We start from the raw sequence: 13292 nt of genomic DNA, 5'->3' as shown, positions 1-13292 counted from the left end.
TACCCTACATAAAACTAGGAAGCAGCACAATGAAAAGAACAGGAGGCTTTGGTAATACTAATCCAGCAGAAAAAACTTTATATTGGGCTAATCAATTGTCTGACAAAAGACCTATTCATATAGCAACTATTCAGGGAAAGGATTTTGAAGGACTACTAGATACTGAAGCTGATGTCTCTATTATTGCTTTAAATCAATGGCCCTGACACTGGACCAAACAAAAGGCTTCCATGGGTACTGTTGGCATAGGACTGCCTCAGAAGTTTTTCGAAGTTCCTTAATTTTGCCATGTTAAGGGCCAGATGGCCAGGAAGGGACAATCGAACATACTATTATACCTATTCCTGTCAATTTATGAAATAGAGACTTATTGCAACAATGAGGTGCTGAAATATCTATTCCTATGGATCAATATAGTAATAATAGTAGACAAATGATGGAAAATATGGGATACTGCCCAAGAGAAGGACTAGTAAAAAATAAAAATGGCCAATCAAAACCTTTAGAAGGACAAACAGATTGGACTGGATTAGGATATCATTTTTAGGAGCGGCCATTGTTGAGCCTCCAGCTCCAATTCCTCTTGTTTAGCTAACTGCCAAATCAGTTTGGGTGGAGCAATGGTCACTGAACATGAAAAACTGGAGGCTTCAAAATAACTGGTGCAGGAACAATTGCAAAAGGAACATATAGAGCCTACTTTCTCTCCTTAGCATTCTCCTGTATTTGTCATTAAGAAAAAATCTGGTAAATGGAGAATACTAACAGATTTGAGGACTGTTAATGCTGTAATTCAACCCATGGATGCACTGCAACCAGGCCTGCCCTCCCTGATAATGATTCCAAAATACTGGAACAACACCTGACAGGACAAAAGGAAAATAAAAAGGCTGGACAAGATATATGGTGGAGGGATGCACATACAAAGACCTGAAAAAAAGGAAAGAAAATTACATGGGGAAGAGGATATGCTTGTGTCTCTCCAGATGACAATCAAGTGCCTTGTGGGTGCCCACAAACATCTGAAGATCTATCATGAGCCACAGCATCTAGTAGACCCAACTGTACCATACAAATTGAAGGTTTAAGGATTGCTTTCTTGCTATACTGTTGCATAAGAAGGATAAGCCTCGATTTGCTTTCTGTATGCCTTCTGTTAATAATAAAAAGCCTGCTTCTCATGATCAATGATACATTTTACCCCATAGTAATTAACCAAAGAAGCAGATGCTGAGTTACAAATGCTTCAGCAATTAAAAAAAAAAAAAAAAAAAGCCTTTGCTTCTGCTTCTGTTTCAGTAGATTTACTAATATGGGGGTGAGGGTATGTTTTTGTTTTTGCAGGAGATGAACAAACCATGTGGGTGCCCTCAAATATGTATGACCATGAAACAGGAGCCTGGAGGGACCCATGAATCCCAACCATGGACCAGGTTCCCTTACTATGAGCCACGACCTAGTTGAATCTGAATGCAAAGATGGAACGAGTACCAACTGAAGTCATGCTGCTATCAACCCCCTTAACATGGGGACAGATCAAGAAAACTACACAGGAAGCTGAGAAACTGCTGGAGTGCCAGGGTTTTACCTTTTGCTGGGATTCAGAGGTACAGCAGATGCTTAACAGACCAATGCTTTCTGACTGAGCTCCTCTCTATCCCAAATACAAGAGACCCGAATAGGTAGGCAGGAATATCATTGCTCCTATTCAGCATGAAGAGGTTACAGAAGACGGACCTTCATTCTTCTGCAACCCTTAAAATTAAGGGTCCTCTTGTAAAAGGAAAAGGGGAAATATATAAGAAGCATTCAAACCAGAGTGACTCCATTTTGAATAAGGGCTAAGAAAAATGAAGCTGGATCACCAACAGGCAATTATGGACTGCACAGCCTGCAATTGCCTTGCTCAATTAATTTAAAAACAAAAATAGGATCTTTTGGATTCAAAGTTATGTACTTTTAAATGTCATCTGGAGGGTAGAGATGAAAATCTCACCCTTGATATTGTGAAACTGAAAGAGCAGGTTTCTGAAGCCTCTCAGGCTCATTTGAACCTACTCCCTGGAACTGATATTTTGAAGAAGACAGCCAATGGGTTGTCTACAATCAATCCTCTTAAATGGATTAAAACCACTGGAAGCCTTACGCTTATGGAGTTTATTCTAATAATTACATGCTTATGCTGTCTCCTTTTAGTCTGCAGATATGGAAGCTGCTGTGGAGAGAAAGCCACCATTGAGAACAAGCAATGATAGCTGTGGCAGTTTTACAAAAAAGAAAAGGGGGGCATGTTGGGAGAAAAGTTGAGCATTGGGAGAGAAGCTGAGGCAGCGTGTGGAACATGTCTGGGTGCCAGGGTCTAAAACCCCTCATGGCCTCTGGAAAGTGTCTGGACTTGCTGTCTCCTTGCTTCTAGCACTCCCTTTATCTCAAGTAGCCATATGTTTCAAAGAAAAATGTTACACCGTCACAGCTGTAGCTCATCCACTTGACACACCGCTTTCTTTCAATCCCCACATCCTCACCACCTGTTTCTTTGTTTGATCACCAATAAATAGCATGCGCTCCCAGAGCTCGGGAACTTCGCAATCTCCATATTAGCATTGACCCCCTGGTCCAACTTTCTCTCTTGTCTTTTCTCATTCCTTTGACTCCACTGGACTTCATAGCCCGCATGGCCTGGTGTTGGGTCTGATCACCCAAACATACCTACAGTATTAACAAGGCTTAAACTGGGGCAAACTACAAGCAATAAAGATCCGTGTATAGTTGGTTATTTTTCAAATTGAAGGTTCAAAAGTCTATTGAAAGATTTACTCAGGAATCTAAAGAAATCTAGCTCTTAACAGCTACTCTCTTGAGTAGCAGAGCTAAATATGTTACTCAGGATTTTATTCCATAATCTGTTTGAACTCCTTATCTATCAACATGATTCTGAATTTGGATTCTCCGCATCTGACATTTCTTAGTGAGGTCTTGCCTTTGTCACTATGGACACATGACCATTCCTAAATGAGGTGCTGACTCTGAATCATCACCCTTCATTTATGCATGGCAGGAGAACAGTCAGCAGCTCAATGAGTGTGCTATTTGTCACACTATTTACTACTTTCTATTTAAGTAGCATTTTGTGCAATTATTTAAGTCACATGAATCAACAGAGGAAAACTGTAAATAATAGATAAGATCACAAGAAGCCTCTAAATTATTCACAGTGATCCTGCCACAAAAATCTAAGACCCTCTACAGGTTTGAGTAGAAATTTTTTTTTCCAGTTCTGCCTTATAAAACTTGCTTTTTAAGAGATAAAAATGACATCAATTTAGGGGAGGAGCCCTGTATTTATAAACTAATGAAATACTTAAAGCACATTCATTAAGTATGAGGATGAAAGGTTTCACAATAAAGATGCTATCTCAGTATGTTCCTGCTGCTATGACAAAATACCTTAAACTGGGTAACTTAGAAAAACCAGAAATGTATTTCTTATAGTGTTAGAGGCTGGGAAGTCCAAGATCAAGTCACTGGCAGGTTTAATGTCTGGTGAATGCCAGGTCTCTGCTTCCAAGATGGCTCTGTGTTGCTGTGTTCTCCAGTGTCCTCAAATGGTGGAAGGGTAAAAGAGTTTAGTTAGTTCCATTGAGCCCTTTTATACAGTTGCTAATCCACTCTTAATTGCCTTTGAAAGTCCCCACCTTTTAATTCTATCACACTAGGGGGTTTGAATTCCAACATGCGAATTCTGGAGGGACACACACATTCAAACCACAGACATCAAATGTAAAGACCAGAGGCAATATCATACTATTTCTAGTGCCTAGAAAAATCTGTGTTTTTATGTTCAGGGAGAAAACAGAAATGTGCTGGGAAAAATGACCTCCTGTTTTACAGATGGCATCCCTATTCTGGAGAGGAAAGAGCACAGCTTTTGTGGAGAGGAAAGAGCACAGCTTAATCTTGCAAAATGTGGGCCGGAATTGACCAATAAGATACACTATACTCATTTAAAAATTTAAGACAAAAATAAAGAGGTTAAGAAACAGCTTTTTATTTATTATTATTATTGTAATGAATGAGAAATTATATGACTGGAGAAGGGGTATCACTGGACTAGATTATTCTTGGTTCATACACTATAGTACCAAATAAAATTATGGGAAAAAAACACACACACTGGAGTACACGCAGATTTTTATTGAGAGTTTTGTCTGATGACAGATAAACATTTACAGAGAAGTAGATGTTATGTAACTTCTCATCGTATGTGAGTTAGAAGCTGGGCAGCAAAAGTAGTTACCAAGAGTCATCTTGTTCTTCATGAGAAAAGCCTATTAAATTAAGGGAATGACAAAAATTATAATGTAAAAAATTTAAAAATTTGTGTCAGGTATATCTGGTATCCTCATAATGTTTTCAATTTCTTCCCTGGGGAGTTTCTGCCCTAGCTTATAAATTATATTAGGATCAGTTTCACAACTTAAGAAACTCAGTTGTTTTTATAGTCAGTAATTCTGACTGACTCAATAACTTCTTACAGGCAACCTCAAATTTCTAACCATTTCTCTTGGCTTACAAAATGAGAATGTAACCCTCTGTGTATGGAACACAGTGTGTGGGGAAACCAAGTAAGTTTCGACTTTGTCACTAGATTGAAGCATGTCCATAGGGAGCCCTTTTGGACCACATTCTTGAGCTCCGATTACACAGTGGGGAGAGAAGAATTTTGAAATTAGGTATGCATTAATTGTATAAAATACTTTTCTCTAAGAACTATTTTTGAAATGCAAGTAATTTAAAAGCCTAAAACAGCAGTGACTTAAAATGATAATTCAGACTTATATAAAATATTAATATTAGTACTCATGTATTTGTTATATGATAAGTCTTTTCTTTCTTATTCCTAAAACAATGAGCCATCCCAACCTTTACAAACTTTGACAAATCAAAATCTCCTAAATATTTTCCCTTAAGCAAAAAGCTATACATTGGCACCTTATCTGCCAACTCCTGGTCTTATTCCCACTGGATGATTTTTATGTGTTTATCTAGAGAATTCTCTAAAGGATTTTCACTGTAAGCAGATTTGTCTTTCATCCTTGATTACTCATTCCTAATTCATTTTTTATTTCTAATCATTTTCCAATTCAATCTTCACTGATTCTTCACTCATCCTCTATAGAACAGATGGGTACTAAAGCAGAAAAATACACAATTAGATTTGTAAAATGTTTAAGTGTTTAAAAAATGCAGTAGTATAATCCAGATCCTTCTAGTATAGCCTGTATGCCAGTAACTAATGTTTAAAATTGCAGTCACTGCTATCATCAGTGGAAGACAAACAGGTCATCTCAATCAAGGAAAGGATTAATTTGCCTCAAGTGTCCTGTGTTTTAGACTTGAATTAGCCAGGAGTCCAGGGAACATTCATATGTTGCAGTAATTCAAGCAAGACTTAGCAAGTGTGTTAAGTGGACAGAGTAATCCATCTGCTAAGGCCAGAACCAGGACACAGAAGGGAAGAAGAGAACCAGAGGAAGGAAGGAGGCAGGGTACACCCCTGAAAGCAACTTTGGACTGGCAGTCACCTCCTCTCTTCGGTTCTTCTAGTGCCAGCTAACTGACATTGATAGCCTCTTCTTTAAACCCTGTTTTCAAAGCAACATTCTGAAGCAAAGCACCGTCTACCATTTTTTCCACCTGAACCACTGCACTTTTAATTACCAGGGGAAAAACATCTTGTAACAATTTTATTTCCTTGAAGACTACTAGGTGGTCAGCTGCAGTCCCTAGAGGCATTAGGGGTCCACTTTTGGTCTTGGTCATTAGAGTATATTCGGGACAGCAAATCCATCTGCAAAAGCAGTGGGCCGACCAGCTTCTATAGAAAGCTTCTCGCATAAAGAAGAGTTCCTTAGGAGAACACGACAGTATTTTCAGAGGCCTCAGCTAGTCTCCTTGCAAGGATTTCTCAAAGCATTTCATTTGAGAATAATATAACACAGACCACTCATTGGCTTTTCTTCAAGTTTTCTTCTTGAATAAAATAACTTAGTGACCGTAAAAGAAATCAACACTTCCTATTCCCACTGATATTTTCTACACTTCCAAAACTTCATTTCTGTCTGATCACAAGATCACAATCATCCCTATCAAGTGTTCACTTGATTTTATTGTCTGCATACATTTAATTGTTTTAAGAAACTTGCCAAGGTCTGGAAATTCACACGACCAAGCAAGGTCTTCAGCTGTTTGCCCGTTCTTATTACATAAATCAATTTGGGCATCACTGACTACAAACAGGCTAAGGCACTCCAGGCTTCTAACTTTTGCTGCCTTGTGCAGTGGAGCTGCTCCTAAAACATCCTGCTCATTGAGGTCAGGGCCCAATTGCAGCTGCCAGAGAAGAAATCAACAAGGCTGCCTCCAGCAGTTAAGTGGACAGGTGACTGCTCACAGGGATCCATGGTTGTGTTTACTGATGCCCCTGTCCCCAGCAAATGCTTCAGACCATCCACTTCCAGGTTGTAATCGAGCAACAACATTTCCTGCCTAAGCAGATGACAAGAGTCCTTGGAAGTGCAGAGCAGTGGGACACTTGCTGCACCACGGCAGGTAAGAGTATGCAGCCTGGGAGTACTCTTAGGGAGAATTTAAGTAAGGAGAGAATTTAAAGACCACTGGGGCTTGCTAGCCAGCCCATGGCAGCCGCACCCCAGTTCCCACCATGCCAGAGCAGACCCTAGTCTACCTTTCTTACAGCCTTGTTTTAAGGATCAGATGAGAATGGACAAAATTTACCTTCAAAAATGATTCTTTATTATCAAACCCCTAAGCTGCACATTCTAGGCAGCCTTTCTCGCTGCTTGTATGATGAGGAGAGGACTGGATGCCTTTTAGGGCACCTGCCACTCCTCTGACTTTGTACACTAATTGACTCCCCTCCGAGCTCAACGTACTTACTAAACGTGTACAACAGACCAACTACTGGAGAAAATCCAGTCATATTTGTTATCCTTTCTTGATCCAGTTTTTCTAGTTCTATTCATTCCCTTTCTAAAGCTTCTTGTAAGTTACTTTGCCTTCTATCTTCTCTCTGCCTTTGTTCTTCCACTTGCTGTTTCTATATTTTTTCTTCTTCCTTCTGTTCTTCAATTTGCTTCTGATCTACGCCTAATAGGACAGAAAACAGAGATGCTTCTAGTATCAGACTCTGTGACCTGATTCAAGTCACTGTTCTCTTTTCATTGACTTCAAGCCCCCAACTGTACTCCTAGCCACTGCATCCCAATTTTCTTGACAGGGATGAATATAAGTCACCCTCCTCATGGCTGACTCCAACTGGCATGTCTTCCCTCCATGTCACATGTTTTCATCTTCTTCACAGATCTTTCCCTATTTCCCAAAACAAAGACTGCATTTCTGCCTCTGCCTTTGATTATAATCCCTCCCCTGTCTTTAGGACCCTGACTGAGCCATTGATCCCTATATCTGTACACAGCAGTTTTATAACTCTTACTCCCATAAAGATGCTCAAGTCTCTCCTATGCCAAAAAAACAGGGCAGAAATCACACCACTGCCCTCCCCCAGCCATTCCAGCCATCTCACTATTCACTACCTACTTCATCCAAACAGATAGCAGCCCTTCTTTGGCTTTTAGGGATTACCTAGATGTGGATCCATTCCATATGTTTTCCTCTACTCCTGGTCTCTCTCCCTAGACTTGCGTCCACACTTCTAATACTTTCCTGCCATATTCATGTGGAAATTACTCAGCACCAGCTTTGTCCCAGGCATGACTGTCCTGGTCCTTTGATCATGCCCTTTCTTTTTTTTTTTTTTGAGACGGAGTCTCGCTCTGTCGCCCAGGCTGGAGTGCAGTGGCCAGATCTCAGCTCACTGTAAGCTCCGCCTCCCGGGTTTTGATCATGCCCTTTCTATCCTCCATTCATCCAGCCAACCAGTGCTGGCATGTTTGCACTCCCTCTTCTGCAGCTACAAGAACCTTCCTCACTGTCTCCCTGGAATACTGAAGCAGCCCAGTCAAGGCTTTCCCTGAAGTCAGTCTCTGCCTTCCAGCAACCTGTGCTCATCTGCACCAGGTATTTCCTGAGGGGAAGATGTGGATCTTCTGTATAGTATATCTGCTCTGGTATAGTCCAATGCCATGGTAGTCTGGTCTCTGATAATGTACCTTTTTTTTCCAGATTGATTTCCTAGACCAGCACCAACTTTGTAGTAGAAATATTTCATCTGTACCAACCCACTCACTGCAGCCTGGCCATGACTGTATCTTCCTTGCTGGGCATTTGCCTTCACTGCCTCCTCAGCCTGTGGCACTTCCATTTTCTCACAAAGCCTGATATGCTATTGGAGATCCAACAGAAATGGCAGTTCCTCCTTAATCCTGAAATGAGAAGTAACCACTCCAGCAACTTACTTCCACAATATCATGTACCTGGTTTGTGAAAACCTATACATGCTTGTTTCTTCCACTTCTATTCCTTCCAGGGAAAGTCCATATTTTAGTAAATTGTCTGTGCCCCCTGTATCTTGGCACAGGTTCCTACTTCTCAAGGGTTTAATTAGACCTCAATCCAAGAGACAATTATGCTGAGCTTTCTCTGCTGGTTCTGACTCATAACCTATTTTTTTTTAAACGAAAGCAATGCTAATAAGCAGAAAAATTCATAGGTTCACCACAGGACTCTGACTCTTTTGCTGTGACTTGTAAAGTCATCAGCAGGGACTGAGTTAGTTTTATGAACAGGAAAGGAGCAACACAGGTTTTTCTGTCTGTCCAACTGCCATTTCTTCTCAATCCTTGTCACTGATTAAAATACCAGAGGAGACGGTTGATCATTTCCACAGGCAGAAATGTAACTTCCTCCCTAGCTACAAGAAGAAAAAAATGTTACTCCTAAATGAGATTGCTTTTTAATATGGAATACTAATCTCAAAATAGGAATGTTGTTTAAGTACCTCTTTATTAAAAAGTAAAGAGGAAGAGCAATCTACTTCTCTGCTGTGTTGTATATTTTGTACCTGCATGGTGATATTCAGAAATCTCTTTGGACACAATGGGAAAAAAAAAGGAAGTATGTCCACTGGGCATCTCACGTTAGAGATACCAAATTTCAGCCTTTTTCAATTCCTGTTGTTCCCAGATGAAGAGGTGAGTTGACGAATATAAAAATTTCTCAATAACAACAATGCTACTCACTATGCTGCTTAACAATTTTTAAAGCCAGGATTGTAATCTACATTTCATCCCAAAGGCAGAATACCTACATAGTCAGTTGATTTTCCTTATCCTTTCATGTTATTTGTATTCCCTTGCGCAGGCCTGTGACAAATGACTGCCTGTCAGAAACTCCCTCCTGTGACCATGACCCCTACTCCTCAGCTGCAGCCCCTCCCTGCTGCAGTCCTGGGTAATGGCCTCAGGAACTAGAAACACAGAAAGACAAGGGCTTGATTTGGTTCACTGTTGTATTCTCAGCCCAGAGGAAAGTGCTCAGCAGAGACAGGTTCTAGATCAAGTCTCACTGAGTGCTTTCCAAAGCAGATTTACTCTGGAATCCACAAAACCAAAACCTCTCAAAATCCCTTGACTCTTTCAATAATTCTACACATTCCTGAGTGCCATGACTACAACCAGGAAACTGCTAAGAAGAGATTTTGGAGCTGATTTGGGGATGATTTTTTTCCACTGTTTAGGAGGGACTAAGAGGTGGCTTTACTTGGGAAAATTCCTTTCAGATTTGAGCATTAAATAGGTAAAGTCCAACTACTATGCCAGACACTGAGGAGTAAATGAAAACAGTTTTTGGGCCACGCGTGGTGGCTCATGCCTGTAATCCCAGCACTTTGGGAGGCCGCGGCAGGTGGATTATGAGGTCAGGAGATTGAGACTATCCTGGCTAACATGGTGAAACTCCATCCCTACTAAAAATGATAAGTATTTCCTTGCAATGTGTCCTTTTCTCAGCACTGTCTTTACATGATCACACAGGAATTACTTCAGAAATGTCATTAACAACATGATAACACTACAATACTGTAAGCCAAGACTTTGACTAATTTACACCTACAAAAAGACCTTCAGCAATACATGAAATAATTCACAGAGTACACAGACTGGTATTCAGTAGACAACCCTGCTGACTATTAGTTAAAATAAAGAACTTACTTGAGTGATGATATGAGATGGGCATAGCAGCTGAAGCAGCGTCCACATGAGGCACGTCTCCAGCAGGCAAGAGCTCGTTCATTTCAAGCTGCCTTGGCACATTCCCTGCATCTGCATGAGGCACAGACGATTTTTCTATGACTCCTTCCTTAACAATAACAGCAAGACAGAGGAGGGCCATGTGGCGGCAACTGACTAGAACTGCAGCCAAAGTAACTGGGTGTGCCCTTTTCTAACAGGATTCTGTGAAGTTCCCAAGATAATGATGTTCCAATGTATTTGCTGTCAGAGTGTTATTGTATTTGAAAGAATTAACTTTGTTTACAAAACTGGATTTCCCAACAGGAACATCAACAACCCAGTTAGAGTGAAGAATTCAACTGGCTTGTTGATAATCATTTGAATTGTACTGAAATATCAAAGATTTAACATCAGGACTTTAACAAATATTCACAAAATTTATTAAGCCCTCTCAATTAACTGTTCAAAATATTACACTTCCAGATTTGAAGATGATGTTTACAAAAATAACCAATAGGTTATATACAAATGTAAAGATTTCTCAAGCTAGAAAGAACCTTAGAGATGAAAGGCTCTACATGCTTATTTTTACATTTACAAAGAGGCTGCAAAGTGAGACAATCTAAGCCAGGGCCATAGCCAGGACACTAGTTTCTGGACTCTTAATATTCTTTTATCTCCACTCTTTTAATAAAAATGAGGTTTTCTAAATTTGAGGCAATGAACAGAATCAGTAAATTTACAGAAAAATAACATCCTTGTATTCCATATAAAGGAAGAAACAATTTTTTTAAAATTACTTACTTTAAATTTCATAAGTTAAAAATTCCTTTATGAGCTTAGCTCAAACTCTGAAATTGTTGGTCATATCCAAATTTTTAAAAAGTAAACAGACAACTCTAGAGAGTTAAGGTTTCACTGCCCTGTGCCCGCCACTCCGGGAGGCCTAGGTGATTCTGTCACAGGTCTGTGACCTGCGGGCATTGAACAATTTATATATCTAAGACTCCAGGACACCCCTGAAGCCAAGAAATGATTCTGTCTATTGTTCTGGGGGGAAACATCCTTGTGTTTTAAATTAAATTTCTCGCATGATTCTACGGTGGTGAGGTCAGGGTCAAGCATGAGGGCTTCCAGATACTTTAGTGAGAGGAACACTTAACATTCAGGGATGTGACCATAGTATTCTCTCCAGAAAAGTGGAAATGCCTGGACCCTTCCCAGCAGAATTTATGTAGAGATGTGATGTTGGAGAACTACAGAAGCCTTGTCTCCCTGGGTGTGCTATCTCTAACCAGACCTGGTCACTGTCTGGAGCAAAGAAAAGAGCCCTACAATGTGAAGATTCATGAGACAGTATCCAAAACCCTCAAGCAGGTGACAGTGAAAGAAGGAGATGACGCAGGCAAGCGGACCAAAGGTAAACAAGTAAGCCAGACTTAACATGTAGTTTAGGAAGATTTGCTCCAATGAAAAGGTTGCATTTTTTTTTTTTTTTTTTTTTTTCAGATTCAGAGAAAGGGACATCTTCTGTCTCATGCTTTTAAAGCCTCTAAGAATTATTTTCTTTAGTAGATCTCCCTTCAAGTTTACAGTGAGAGCCAATGACCACTTTGTCGCTTTGTCACAATCTGTACAGAATGTACAGATTGCTGTACAATCTGACTGCTTTCCATTGCTTTTGGAGACACAGGAATGTTTGTATTTTTCAGAAGCTCTATGTTAAAGTAGCTTTTTCAGATATTCTTTTTGCATGATATCTAAAATGTGGAAGATAGGTGGTGGATATTTTGGGATTTGGGTTCAGAAATCCCAGGAGCTCCAGGGACAGACATTGCATCGTTCTCCTTAATAATTTTGAATCCTTTAGAGGTTGTAAATGGGATTCCACAAACATTCTTACTCAGCAATTTCATCAGAAAAATAAGCATTTTTCTAAATATGAAAAAAAGTAATGTTATTTTACTTCATAATGTTACTGTTTTAGTATAAACAGATTTGTAATTTAAACTTTATATGTGCATATTTTCAAATTAAAGTTTGAAGAACAGGTGTCCAACCTTTTGGCTTCCCCGGCAGACAAGGGCTACACATAAAATACACTAACACTCATGATAACTGATAAGCTTAAAAAAAAAAAAGGTTCGTGCACAGATTTGTCACCACAGATAAGCAAAACAGTTGTATCATTCAAAAGCCTGGTTGCACACAACTGGTTGAAAGTATCCACTCACATTTTAGATTTTTAAAATGCCTTATATCATTAATGAGCTTAGAACATTGCTCAGCATATATTAAGCCATTATTATTTTATTGTTTAACAACTATTATGATATAATCTTTTTTTTTTATTTAGTAGGAAGCCTGCTGGGATTGTGTCATCGAGATATAGCTGAATATAAAAATGTGTAAGGTGATACATATACACACACCTACATATATTGTTTATGTGTATAGTCAGTTGATAGGTTCTAGGAAGCTGTAACAATAATTTGATAGGCATCTACATTGTGAAATAAAATATAGTCAAGTTGATGAACACATCAACTTGTATAGTCAATTGATAGGTTCTTGGAAGCTTTAACTTGCAAGTGAAGCAACATATTGCTTAAGGAAACAAACTTTACCACAGTTTAATTGATAAAAACAAAAGATATCCAATGGCATATAGCAAGATCGTTTCATTTAAAAAGGCAGTTTTCAAGGACCTATTTTGAACATCAAGTGAAGACTAACTATATGACTGTGTTTGTGTCACATGGATTTTTTGGATAAATAAAAATTATATATATATTTAATATGTACAATACAAAAATTTGATATGCATATACATTGTGATATAAAACATAGTCAAGTTGATGAACACATCTCTTACCTCACATAGATAACCCTCTTTTGTAATAGGAACACTTAAGGTCTACTGTTGTGGTAAATTTTAAGCATACTTTACAGTATCACTAACTATAAACAATGCTATTTCATGATCTAATGGTAATGTACATTAGCTTTCTTAGACCTGGTCAGTTTATGACTATATTTGTACTTTTTGAAAACATCTCCTCATATTCCCACCCTTGGGCA

The 13292-nt window shown here is 39.2% G+C and overlaps 2 pseudogenes; both read right to left on the bottom strand.

Annotated features, from left to right (window-relative positions):
- Positions 1-4293: 4293 nt before the first annotated feature.
- Positions 4294-13292, bottom strand: part of LOC126947214 (centriole and centriolar satellite protein OFD1-like) — a 119560-nt pseudogene continuing 110561 nt past the window's right edge.
- On the bottom strand, positions 6068-6542 carry LOC126947189 (ankyrin repeat domain-containing protein 37-like; annotated as a pseudogene).

Source organism: Macaca thibetana, chromosome Y (assembly GCF_024542745.1).
Source record: "Macaca thibetana thibetana isolate TM-01 chromosome Y, ASM2454274v1, whole genome shotgun sequence".
Lineage (NCBI taxonomy): Eukaryota > Metazoa > Chordata > Mammalia > Primates > Cercopithecidae > Macaca > Macaca thibetana.
The sequence above is the reverse complement of the archived record's forward strand: the minus strand, read 5'-3'. Positions and strand labels throughout refer to the sequence as shown.